This window comes from Zea mays, chromosome 3 (assembly GCF_902167145.1).
Source record: "Zea mays cultivar B73 chromosome 3, Zm-B73-REFERENCE-NAM-5.0, whole genome shotgun sequence".
Classification (NCBI taxonomy): domain Eukaryota; kingdom Viridiplantae; phylum Streptophyta; class Magnoliopsida; order Poales; family Poaceae; genus Zea; species Zea mays.
The window spans coordinates 211,212,350-211,221,612 of record NC_050098.1 but is presented as its reverse complement, the minus strand read 5'-3'; the positions used below and the strand labels follow the sequence as shown (position 1 = coordinate 211,221,612).

Below are 9,263 nucleotides of genomic sequence, written 5' to 3'. Positions count from 1 at the left end.
AGTTTCAGTTATGGTCATAGCGATTGTCTTCACAATATACATAAGTGTTGTTTTGCTTTCTAAACTTTTTCGAGGAATTTTGTGGAGTCTTGTCTTCACAATATATTAGTTGTTGTGCTTGACCTTGCAGATCCTATGCATACCGATCTATTAGAGCTCGGTCGTCACCGATCAAAAAGGCTGCAAATAAGCTGTTTACAATTGAAATCAGGAATGAAGACGTCGCTGGCGAGTCTAGGTAATTCCTTGCAAATAGCCATTTGTCAAGTTACGATGGCCGCATGTCAAAATGAGACAATATTTATATATTTAGTTCAACTAAGCTTATATGCTCCAGAATAGGGACTCCATAATTTTTATAACACAACTTCAGTTAGCACGTCAAGATGTTGCCTGTGTCCACTTGCTTCTCAATTTGTGTTCATTGTACCCCTTTCTCGTCTTTTTAGAAATCATGAAGTCTACGATTGATCAAGAGATCGACCTTTTTATTTATTCGGTAATGGCAGGGTGGAAAATCCAAAGAGGTGGGGGTCTGTCAGGTAACATTTCTGTCATTTTCACATATGCAGTAGAGTCATAAAACTGTAGCAATTTCTTATACATCAAACAGTCATCTGCTATGTTTTGTATGTTATCTTTATACTTGATAACATACCGTAATAATGTTTGTTGTTCTGTATCTATGTTTTACACTAATTTTCAACTCTCGTGGCAACGCACGGGCATATTGAAGAAAAGGAAGAAATAGAGGTTTAAAGAGATATGCAAGTTCTGAAGAATTTCAAGTGTACCTCTAAACACTGATGACTGCAAGGTCAGCAGCTTAGTGCCTGCTTTACCTTTGAGATTGATTTGTGTATCGACTGAAATTGATTTGTTTGTATCACCATTCTTGGAAGGAAGAGTTTGCAACATCTTGATTTGATTGTCTCTGCAGGTGTCTTCTCCTTAATGGTTCTGAAGCATTGTTGCTTTTAGTGAAATACTAATATGCTTTCTGTTTCAGGGAGCCTAGAGGATTTGGGTTCATCCAATACTTTGATCCTGAGGATGCTTCTGATGCAAAGTACCATATGGATGGGAAGATGCTGCTTGGAAGGGAAATTGTTGTTGTTTTTGCAGAGGAAAACAGGAAGAAGCCTTCTGACATGAGGGCCAGGGAAAAAAATAAGGTAACAGTTGTTTTCCCTTTGTGATGCCCATTCTATAACCATGTACACTATCATTCTGCCATAGCATTTTAAGAGGCAAAAGCTAATTTACTCATGCAATTTTTTACTAATGTAGTGGCAGAGGCCGTTCTTATTATGGGAGGTTGCGCTCAAGGTCACCTAGGTTGAACGATTCTCCTAGGGGTAGATCACGGTCCCAAAGCCGAAGCTACTCGCCAGCACTTAAGCGAAAGCACTATTCAAGGTACGAGTTCCTACCATCCTCTTATATGCTGATGAAAACTCCATGCGCTCACAGTGTCCCAATCCAATTGATTGGCTCACATACCATCTTGATAGGTCCCCGGCTCCTCGACCTCGGGAGAGATCTTTGTCGCGTTCCCCAGATGTCAACAAATCAAGGAGTGCAAGCCCCATTGTTAGCAGGTCTCCTCGTAGGCAGGGGTCTCTCTCTGTTAGCGAGTGATGTATCTCAGGGCTCTGTGTGACTATCTTGTCGTTGTTACACTGAACCATATATCTCTACTACTCCTTAAGAGGCTATTGTAGGCGTCCACAGCGTTGGTGGTTCTGCCGCGGACGCGTCCACACGCCCTCCGCCCCGCCCCGCCCCGAAATCTTGCATCGCATCAATGGAAGTCGTGCTCGTGCGTTGCGCCGCCTCCCCCGCCCCTTCCATGCTCCTCTCGCGCCCCTTCCATCCCCACCGTGCTCCATGCCCCAGCCTCCACCATCTCCGCCCCACGAGTCGTCCCCGTCCTCGGAAATCTCGCCGCGCCCCCGAAAATCTTGCCCCGCCCCCGCCCCAAAACCTCCCCTACCTCCCACCCAGATCGGAGCACGCAGACCTCCCGCAGTGCTGTGATGGCTGGGGACACCGCGGAGGAGGGATCCTCTCCAAGTCCTGTGACGCGGTGTTCCTCGATGGAGGGGACGACACGGAGGAGGGGTCCATGGGGCGGTCGTGGTCGCTGGCGCGGCTCCACGCGTAGAGGGACTTCCTGCGCGCGACGATGTTGGTCGCCGAGCGTGCGTTCCAGTCACCGGACGCGCTCTTGGTCCTGGAGAAGGTGATCGCCAAGTTCCTCATCATGTACCCTAACTACGCGTCCACCTCAGACATGGGTCGCCTCCACGACGATCAGTACCCGCACCTAGACAAGGTATGCCTCCATTGCGACGCGAGAGCCCCCTCCCCACATCCCCGCAATGCTCGTCGTGACAGTCCAGCACCCCGTGCAGACATCATGGAGCGTGTCGCCCAGCAGACCGTGCACACCATGGCTCCAACCAATCCCCCTCTTCCCCACGGCTTCAACGCCGCGACCTCCGCCGCCACATCGTCATTCCCCTAGGAACCTGCTCCCCCACTGTCGTTGTACGTCGTAACCACCTTGCCTCACAACCAACGCGAAGAAGTATACCTGCTTAATTTGAGCATATTATCTTAGCATGCCTTCAAGATCATCATAAATTGCCCTGATCTACATTGCCGCAGTGCAGAATGTACATTTGTTTTAATCATTTGTGAAGTATAATTGCCCTGATCATCATAAATTTTGGATTTCAATGGTTCAAGGTACCCTGATTATTTTTGGTGTGCATTATGCACCTTTAGTTATTTTGCATTGGTTCAGCACATAATGTGTGTTTTCTCATTGTTGTACATGTCACTGTACTGCTGATAGAAACAAAAAATTAGCAACAATATTGGATTTCAGGCTTCTATGCTACATATTCAGTGTTGTTCGCTCGTGCTGTATCTGTCACCGCGTGAGCAGTTATTGGCTTAGTTTCTAATGTCCACATTCCCATCTCTGTTTTTCTTCTTTCAGAACTTCTTCGATGATCTTTTGGACCACCCCTGCTGATACAAACACAATCATTTTGTGGCAGGAAATCACCATATTAGAGTTGACAACCTTCACATCATCTGTCCTTTTGTAACTGTTTGTGCAACAATGAGTTTATCTTAAGTTCTGTTTTTTGGTAATATCGGTTTACTGCACTTAAGTTTTTGATAAAGCATCTTTGATGTCACTTGTAGGGAGAATTTGACACTCATGATCCAAAGGAGAACACTTTGCTACCCCCTTACTTGAGGAAAAGGTCAAAAATAATTGAGATAGTTGCAGCACGTGGTATAGTCTTTGCTTTCCATTTGTATTTAGAGGGTCAAATAGACTTTTTCCAATATCTAAGGATAGCACACATTTATATGAGAATTACACATGGGGCTTATTTTGGTCATGGATCCAATGCTGCTCTTTGTTTTATACTACTGGAGCAGAGCTCATGTGCCTTACCGCAAGGTAATTAAATTAGAGATGCATGGTAAACTGTCAAGTGTGTGTTTTTACTGCAAGTGCATGGAGAGCATTAATCAAAGAGCAACACCAAGTAATCTTTCACTATTTTCTGTGTTGCATTCGATGCAGTAGGATGCAAGTGCGGAAGGAGATTGGTTTGGTGATCGGGGCTACGAAGTGATGATGCACCTTCACGGCACATGGTTGCTGATACTCAATTTTGAGTGGCAGTGGTTGGCCTTGTAGTAATTGAACATCGCTTGATTGGTGTGTTCATGTTAAGATTAATTTCTTTCCTTCTCTGCAAGTGTTAGTTTATCGCAAAGTTATCTTGACTTAATAGTTATTATCTTGTTCCTTCTCTAAAGTTCCTTGAGACAAAATGGCATTGTGCTTTAATATTCATTTTTTATGTTAGAATATATTAGTAATCATGAGTTTGTACGCAGATTTTTCTTTACCATAGACTGTAGTGAATGTCCTAAATTGCCCAAAGCCCCAGATGATTTTTAACTCCAGACGAATGTTTGTCGTTTTGTCTAACAAAATGAAGAACAATTTATCAAGATGAGCGGTAACATGTGTAATTGAAGCTCAAATGCTCTGCAACACAAATGCCTGGGGAGCTGCTGGTTGGTTCCAGGGCACATAAAATGTAGTTAGAAAATTTATCTAGGTACTTGAGGTAATAATCATGTGTAGTGGCTGATGGTACATGTTGTCTAACTTATTTCCATCCCTGAAACAATGCATCTTGTGTTGTGCATACTTTTAAGACTATTACAAGCTGGGGCTCTTGGCCGACCTGGCTCCGAGGCCGCGTGGATCCTCAATCCCCACCTCTATTCCAGGCAAAACCACCAGAACGATGCCGCAACAGCCGCAAGCACCAACACCTCTCCAACCACAGCAGCCGCAATTCACTGGAATGAATGCTATCATCTGTCAACTAAAGCTACATCTTTCCTAGGTTGATCTCCTTCCCAGAGATACTGATTTGAATTGTATAGGCGACTGGGTTGTCGAGTCAGTTGTCAAGAAGAAGCTTAAGTAGGAAACCTTTCCTCACTCACGGTACTTTCGTCCGGTTAGATGATTTTACCAATTTAAATTTTGTGTATGCAGCGTCCTTAGTGTCCATTTGACAAGCTCAAAGTCATTGGTCGCTATCACAGGGGTTATATCAGAGATTCATCAGGAAAGGAAGGTCAACATTTCTGTTTATTTTTGTGATTATTGCAGTTATTTTAACTGTGTTATCGAATGAACTCCTATTCTGACATGGGCTATAATTTTTTTACCTATGAGTAAAGCTACGTCGACCATGAAGAGGCTAGGCAGTTGACTGAACAAGGAGGAGGTTGTACAGCACGCGGTGCCACACAACTAGGAGAGCCATCGCCACCTCGATACGCTAGGTACGTGTACCCCTCCTCTTCATTTCCTTCTGTCATGTTTGATTGAAAACATGAGCACATCCTATAACAGATCCCATGCTCTAGTAGCTAAAAATGCAAAAGTTGCTACCTACATGTGTCCATTTTGTGTTGGTAAGCAATAACACTTGATTTTTCCTTACATTAGTAATGTGGGTGCAGTCTAAATTTTGTGTTGGTAAGTAATATATCTTTACTACTCCTTAAGAACATTCTGTTATATCTAATCGAGAGTTTGAGTTTATTTTTAAAAAGTACCTGTATGGGGGAATCTATTTGTTCCTAGCGTTATGTGGACTTAAATCAATTGAACTTTCCAGTCCTTATTTAGCTTGTCATTAAGATTTAATCCTACTTCATTTATGGTTGCATGTAAAATATGTCTATCTCTGTAGGGACTGATGCTATTTATAGACTTATATTAGCTATATTTTTATCTCAGTCACTGGATTGTATGCTTATAAGCAACAGACTGCTGGCTCCAAAGAAACGGAGATGAGCGGATGAGGGCGAGAATGGTGTAGTGGCTGATGGTACTTGAGGTAATAATCAGAAAATTTATCTAGGTACTTGAGGTAATAATCATGTGTAGTGGATGATGGTACATGTTGTCTAACTTATTTCCATCCCTGAAACAATGCATCTTGTGTTGTGCATACTTTTTTAAGACTATAACATAAAACATAACTGCTTTGACGAGTGTGTTATGCATTTTGGTTGGAACATTATGTTTTTTTCCAAAATGTTCTCCAAAATATCATGGACCTAGCAAAAAACAAAAAAACAGACATGTATGTTTGTAGCATCATGGATAAAAATATTGACCCGTGAGACATACTTACACAATTTTACTGCATTTTCTGAACTTAATATGTTTGTGTAACCCTATTATGGATGGCTACTGTAGTGGTACTGTAGAGGGCCTTCTTGGGCCCTGACAAACCCTCTTCTATTTGCTTTCAGATACTATACCTCTCCTACTTGAAGGAAACTTAGGTCTCTGGTTGAAGTCGATAGGTATGGCATTCTAATTTCTTCAAAAACTTCCTTGAATACCATCCTTTATCAGTGAGCTTTATAAGTTTCCTGAAATTGCACTGTGAAAAGTTGCAACATCTTGTTGGGAAAACTTTTTCCACCCCCCATCCCCAAAAAACTATATAAACAGGCCTTGCTAAATGCCGTATGTTGGGTATGTGTACTAGAAAATATCCTTTAACGTCCTGGCATCTCTATTGTACTCTCTCCGTTCCAAATAAAAAGATTGTCTTTTCTAGACACATTATTTTTACTATGTATCTAAACAGTGTATATCTAGGTGCATGGTAAAAGCTATGTATCTAGAAAAGTCAAAATATCTAATAATTTGGAACGAATGGAGTAGACACTAAGACAAACGATTTTTTTCATCATGGTTACTTACTGCTAAGTGTTAGATTGTGCAGCAAGTTCTCTTCTACATTTTAATAAGAAACTTAATTAACTATGTCATGGTGTTGTTGTATTGCAGTAGTATGTACACTACTAGACTCACTTTACTTTTCTGATTAAACATTTTTTCAGTGAACCCTATAGCCTGGGCAGTTCCTACAAAACATGAGGGCGATGCCAGTGAAGAAGCTTCTCTCGCCGATGAGACACTTGCATCAGAAGTAGTGCTAACCCGGAAGAGGAAAATAGGAAGCTCTTTGTCAGTAGAGCCAAACCATCTCTCTGATGAACTTGAACCAAAGTTGGAGGATGCATAAACCTGCAGGTAGTTTCTTAAACCTGATTCTAGCTACAACTTAGTACAACTACTGGTAGTTTCTTAAACCTGATTCTAGCTACATATTTCATATTGTGGCACAAGAACTTTTAAGAACATATGCTGATGCCCACTGTATTTAGTTACTACTTCAAGACCAACTGTATTTTAGTTACAAATGTGTTTTCAAGATTGTAGAAATTTGTAGCTGAAATTATCCACACCATATTTGTGAACTGACATCATTTCTAAGAATATTACTGATTAGAATCTTTCACTTTTATAATGCTTTGCATGAGTGGCCCCTTTGGAGTTGAATATGCAGTTATAACCAATTTTTACCCCTTTTATCCTAGAAGAGTTGCCAAGACACGGTATAAGACCATGATAATAGACTAAGAGAGGATTTGGCTCTAATTACTATATGTTTTATTTATGCAGTCCCATGAGAACTTTGAGTATTTGCAGATTGCTTTATTAATTTATTAAAGTTAAAGATTGTATGTGTTGAGTATGTATCCACTCTTGTTGGAAGTGTCTTGCAATTTCAATCCAAGGATGTATAAAAGACTGCATGGGCTAAGTATGTGTTTTTTCATGTATTTGGAGTATATATACTTTTTGTCGCTTGAAAACATGTATGTACACTTGAAGCTTGTCAATTGTGTGAACTTGAGTTGATCCCTGTCTAACCTGAGTATATATATATTTTTTGTTGCTTGAGAACAAGTATGTACAATAGAGGCTTAACAATTGTGTGAACTTGAGTTGAACATGAATTTTGATAATCACAACTCACCATCCCTATCAATATGCTTAGAATATAGGTTTTTATAATTTTTCACCCTACAATACAAAATTGTTCTATGAAGGCCATGGTACATCATTATATCCTGTATTATCAACCTAGGATTTGCCTATTTCGATTAATAATGGCATTGAGTCAAATTTTGGTTGTTTCAAATGATAGACTTCGACATTTGTTATGATTTATCAGTTGATTCTTGATAGCATTACTAAAGAATGACCTATATATACATAAGTGTCTTCCGTTGCAACGCACGGGCATATACCTAGTTATTCTTATGATTCATATGCTATGCCTGCTTCTAGTTCTTCTATTGTTCATCATATGCCTAGGAGAAATGTTGCTCATGTACCTAGGAAAGCAAGTAATGAACCTTCTACAATTTATCATGCTTGCAATGCTTCCTTTGCAATTTGTAGAAAAGATAAGAAAGTGATTGCTAGGAAATTAGGGGCAAAATGCAAGGGAGATAAAACTTGCATTTGGGTCCCTAAGGCTATTGTCACTAACCTTGCAGGACCCAACAAGAGTTGGGTACCTAAGACCCAAGCCTAAATTTGCCTTGTAGGTTTATGCATCCAGGGGCTCAAGCTGGATTATCGACAGCGGATGCACAAACCACATGACGGGGGAGAAGAAGATGTTCACCCATTACGTCAAGAACAAGGATTCCCAAGATTCAATCATATTCGGTGATGGGAACCAAGGCAAGTGTAAGGAAAAATGGACCCCGGACCATTTGGCTAAATGAGTTTTGGTGTTTGATGATTAACACAACCTATGAACTAATGTGTTTGCTAGTGTTTATGTTTATAGTTCACAGGATGCGAAGAGGATTGGACTAAGACACTGAGGATGCAACACCTCAAATGAAGACATAAAAGAGCTTAGAAGTCCAAGACTCAAGACCAAAGGAGCCCAAGAATAAAATACAGAAGACCTAGAAGATGGGCTGTCAGCTGGCGCACCGGTGGCACACAGTTGGCTCACCGGTGGCGCACAGTTGGCGCACCGGTGGCACACAGTTGGCTCACCGGTGGCACACAGTTGGCGCACCGGTGGCACATAGTTGGCACACCGGTGGCACACAGTTGGCGCACAGGACAGCCAACAGAGTTTTTTGAGAGAAGGCACCGGACTGTCCGGTGTGCACCGGACAGTCACTATTCACTGTCCGGTGCACCTAACGGCTAGCTCAGAACTAGCCGTTGGCTGCACACCGGTGGCACACAGTTGGCTCACCGGTGGCACACAGTTGGCTCACCGTTGGCACAAAGTTGGTGCACCGGACTGTCCGGTGTGTCCGAACTAGCCGTTGGCTGCACAGCGTTGGCGCACTGTTGGCGCACCGTTGGCTCACCGTTGGCGCACTGTTGGCACACAGTTGGCGCACCGTTGGCTGATAGGACTGTCCGGTGTGTCAGAACTAGCCGTTGGGTGCACAACGTTGGCACACTGTTGGCGCACCGTTGGCTCACCGTTGGCGCACTGTTGGCACACAGTTGGCGCACCGTTGGCTGACATGACTGTCCGGTGTGCCACCCTTACAACAGTCTGCTTTCCAACGGCTAGTTGAGTTGGGGCCTATATATACTTCACCCAATCAGCCATTTGAAGGTGTGGGAGCCCAAGCAAAATACCAAGGCATATTGTAGACATTTCCAAGTGCTCAAACACCCAAGTGCTTAATAGAATCACTCGGTGATTAGCGTAGGTGCTTTGCGAAGTGCTTAGGTTAGTTAGACCGCATTAGCGCTTGCTCTAGGTGAATCCTAGTTTGTTGAGTGA

The 9,263-nt window shown here is 42.4% G+C and overlaps 1 long non-coding RNA gene across 1 annotated transcript; it reads left to right on the top strand.

Moving 5' to 3' along the window:
• Positions 1–1,013: 1,013 nt before the first annotated feature.
• On the top strand, positions 1,014–1,597 carry LOC109945332 (uncharacterized). Its single transcript, XR_002268479.1, has 3 exons — positions 1,014–1,175; positions 1,291–1,419; positions 1,515–1,597. It is a non-coding gene; the product is annotated as an uncharacterized lncRNA (long non-coding RNA).
• Positions 1,598–9,263: the final 7,666 nt, after the last annotated feature.